Source organism: Poecilia formosa, unplaced genomic scaffold (genome assembly GCF_000485575.1).
Source record: "Poecilia formosa unplaced genomic scaffold, Poecilia_formosa-5.1.2 Scaffold431, whole genome shotgun sequence".
Classification (NCBI taxonomy): domain Eukaryota; kingdom Metazoa; phylum Chordata; class Actinopteri; order Cyprinodontiformes; family Poeciliidae; genus Poecilia; species Poecilia formosa.
Genome location: NW_006800370.1, coordinates 438,814 through 442,884, shown reverse-complemented (window position 1 = coordinate 442,884; position 4,071 = coordinate 438,814). Strand labels below are relative to the sequence as shown.

At 39.6% G+C, this 4,071-nt stretch overlaps 1 long non-coding RNA gene across 1 annotated transcript; it reads right to left on the bottom strand.

Annotated features, from left to right (window-relative positions):
• Window positions 1–1,253: 1,253 nt before the first annotated feature.
• Window positions 1,254–3,582, bottom strand: LOC107833713 (uncharacterized). Its single transcript, XR_001659472.1, has 2 exons — window positions 3,351–3,582; window positions 1,254–2,185 (listed from the first exon to the last, which is right to left on the bottom strand). It is a non-coding gene; the product is annotated as an uncharacterized LOC107833713 (long non-coding RNA).
• Window positions 3,583–4,071: the final 489 nt, after the last annotated feature.

Genomic DNA, 4,071 nt, shown 5'->3' with positions numbered 1-4,071 from the left:
GCCTCTATGATAAAGTGAGGTCAATGCGCTGGGTGTTTTGAAATTTGCCTGGTGGAGCTGTTGAGCCATTTTGTTGTAATTTTTGCAATGACATTAAAATACATCATTTTCATGCAGGCCTGATTGTGTCCACAAAGTTTTGTGAGTTTTCAGATATGTTAAGGCTAGGGATGCACGATATTGGATCTTTGGTCGACATTCGATATGCCAATATACTAAAACTCCTTTGGCTGATAACTGATACCAATACCGATATTTTTTTACTATACATATTTACTGAAACTATATGGCTTTCTCTGGTGTGGAATTAAAATATTGCATCATCTTTGTCAATTTAGCCTGCTGCCAAATGCAAAAGCTAAAATAGAGGCTGAAAATGATGCAACACTTTCAGCTTTAATGTTTAATGTCAAATTTATTCATGACGTATGCTCTTTCTAAGACAATGACACTCAAACAGTGCAACTTGTCAGTCATATAAAAACTACACCTTTTATGTCAGTGAGTTATTTTGATGGAATAGTATATTAAATTTTACAGCTAATATCTGCCGATACCATGTCAATCATATTATGCATCCCTAGTTAAGGCCTTCAAAAAGCCAATTCATTTGACGGATGAATCGTCATCAAAGCTGCAAGCAGCCTTATGTGGCCCTCGCAGCTCACTGCCGCTGCAGCCTAGCGGCAACTGTGTGAGTTCCGGCACCGCCATCCCATTTGCTGTGGTCAACACTCTTGACCACTGTTGAAACCAACATCAACATGTCTACTGGACACTCTTTCATGTTGTTTAGGTCAAAGGGGTCAGACAGAGACCGATCAGTGTAAAACATTACACTTCCTGTTCGCAGTGGCCGTGGCTGAAGTGATGTCATCATTTGCCCATTGAATATTGTAGGGAACCTTATGGTGATCAATCACCAAAGGTTTGGTGTCACTATAAGTTTTTGTGTAGGAGATAATTTCGTGTTTCATGGCAAAATGTGAAACTTTGAGGCCTGGCCTTCAGCATGCAAGAAAATTCACCGATTTGTGACTTTGGATGATGTCAGTTGGTTAGTTTGTTCATAAGGGATGGCTGAATAGTCATCCCTTATGAACAAACCGACCAAGTTTGAACTCAATTGATCAAAATCCCTAGGAGGAGTTTGATCAAATCTTAAGTACAACAGATTCAATCGTATCTTGTGTGGTGTCCAGCCACATGGCAGGAGCAACACACCACACATGAACTGATTTCACTCACAAACATTCTGATTCCAGACACAAAATTCTGTAAAACCCCACCACACCATACATCAAATTACAGTAAACAAACATGGCCAACAATGCAGAAACAATAGCAATAGTTTGTGAACTTATTTTTAGAAATAAAAAACGTAACAAAAATAAAAGGCATTGGATAAAAGAGTGGAGACAGCACGAGCAGAAGCTGCACAAATATATGGAGGTGAGTTCTGTTTTTTTTTTCATCATTAACTTTTGTTACACTGTGTTTAGATAGTTTTTGTTCTGTCGTTTCATTTAGCGTCACCGGTTAATTATATGATTAAGTTTTTACTGTTTTGGTGTCCACAAAACAATTGATAAGTCTACTCATTTTAAAATCTTACCGTGTGAACCAGTCATCAGTAAATGTTTTACTACTCAAAACTACAATCTACCTGCAATGCATGTAGATTGTAGTTAAAAGCCGTGGCTGAATTAATAAACTTATCCTTATAACCAACTTATGTCAACAGATCATAATTAATAGTAATCTGTCTTTTGGACATGGTTGAAAAGCAACAAGTAAATGGCAGATAAGGGCAGTCAGCATCAAAATCAGATCATTGTCCAATTTTGATGAGGTGAAACATATTGACATGCATTTTTTTACAATTTTTTTTGCATTTTTAAAAAACTGTTTTAAACACAAAACTGTTTTAACTCAGCAACTTCACAAATCATTCTATTCGGATGTCCTCAAAAAGCAGAGTTTGATGTATTAAGATTTTCAGGACGCTTCATTCATGCTCTTCCACCAGTTCATTCATACAGACCCACCATTACTCCGGGAAGTGGGGGGGGGGGTCGTACAGGGACCTGACTGTACGTACCATGGTCAGCACAGAATTAGGGTTTGTGATTACTTCTGATGACAAGCGCTAGTGGCATATTGTCCTAAAGAGGTGACAAGAAACCTTAAAAAAAAAAAGAAAAACAAACAAACAAAAAAAAAACAGCAAGATCAGAAAAGATGAAAATGTACACGTTTAAAATGATGAGATGTAGTATTTTACATTCAGCAGCTTTGAGCAAGATCAGATTTCTCATGAAAATATGGTAAGCATGCAAAATACATCTACAGAATAAGAGTAAGTCTGTAGTTTGGTCAAACGGATAACCTTTGTAGAAATATACATTTTATAAGCTGCATATCAACAATGGCTCATACTCTGATTTTTCTGGTGACATTCAAATTGCTAAAGACACATGCATGCAAATCCACTGGAGCACAGCAGCAGGACAACACAATATCTCCACTAAATAAGCCACTATGAATAGCAGAATAATAACAGAAAGCATCAAAAATGGATTTAATTCGGAAATCACCTACTGCTCTTAATCCGCCGATTAGGATGCAAACGTTCGCTCAGTCACAGTAATGCTTTGTCCCTACTGTAAAATGCTGGTTATGCCGTCAGGCGCCAGGCAGCCATTTAGGTGCATATGGAGCTAGTTGAGTCTCCACGTAAATGGCTGATGCATTTAGAATTTTTTCTTCCTAATTGCCGAGGGCCATCAGGACTCGGGGCCTCCTCCTGACGCGTTTAAAACCGCCTCTCTCTGCAGTACAGCTGGATGAACCATGTAAAACATCTCGATTCGTTACTGTGCGCATTTAAACGCCAGTGTTAAGTAGGCTTTTTAGATGAGTACAGCTCTTTCTCCAGTCTTCGGTCAACCCCTTGAGACTCTGGATCAAACAATGAAAAGAACTGGAGGCTTTCCAAAAAAACGCTTCCATCACAACGTCATAAAATCTCTGTTGACAATGCTATTATAAAAGAAAACAAACACAAAACACCGAAGCCGTCAAAACAACAATACCCATTTTCCTATGACTCGATACCTTTAAAGGTAAATGAACAGTTCGAGGCGGCGGAGCTGGTCGCAAAAATGTCAGCCTGCATCAATAAATAGCAAAGCCAATGCACTCTATTGTCTGATAGCATATCAGCAAATCCACCGGCAGAAAACCGACACAGCAACTAATTAGCCGTTCTACTGCAAATCGAACTCCATAGTCGAGTTTTTAAAACATCTCTGCCCAAAGCCAGGCCTTGCGCAAGTCCTCGGACTCACCTGTGTGTCGTTTCGCCTCGGTGTGTACCGTCTCCGGGTTCACGGTCCGGTCCCCCTGACGCGCTGCAGCGGATTCTCACCACCAGTCCCCGGCACCGGCAGGCAGCACTGACCCGCTGATTGGGCCTCGACAGACTCTCATCCCTTCGTTGCAAACAGTAGGAACGCTCATTGGTGAGACAGTTACTCATGAAAACCAGACAAACAAACGAGTGGCTGCTCGTTTCTAAAGCAGACTCAGGCGGATATTTGATTGGTCAGTAATTTCCGCGGTGAAGAGGAGAGAAATTTGATTGGTCAGGGGGACTCCTGTTGTTTGTGTGTGGACAGAGAGCGGCGTTACTTCGAGAGGAGCTAAAAACTATGTTTTTGATTTTAGGAGGGCTTTCAGGAACTTTCACGAGTCTCTATAATATGTTACAATACAACTATTTGAAGAGTTTCCTGGATTAGGCGAAGTTAAATTTATTTGCTCTCAGTTTAAAGCCGGAAAATAATATTTTATTAAACCACCCTATATTTTTTTGTTAAAGTACAAAAGATTGAAGGCAGATCAAACATTACTGTCAACTCAGAAGACGTGGTTTTAGTAATGTCATTACTTAGGAAAATCCAATCATTATAAAGCTGTGAGCACTGCAGAAAGCTCCCGAGAGATCTTTATCATGCATTTAACATAAAATGAGGTCATTTTTTAACCAGGAAATCTATATGATTTTCT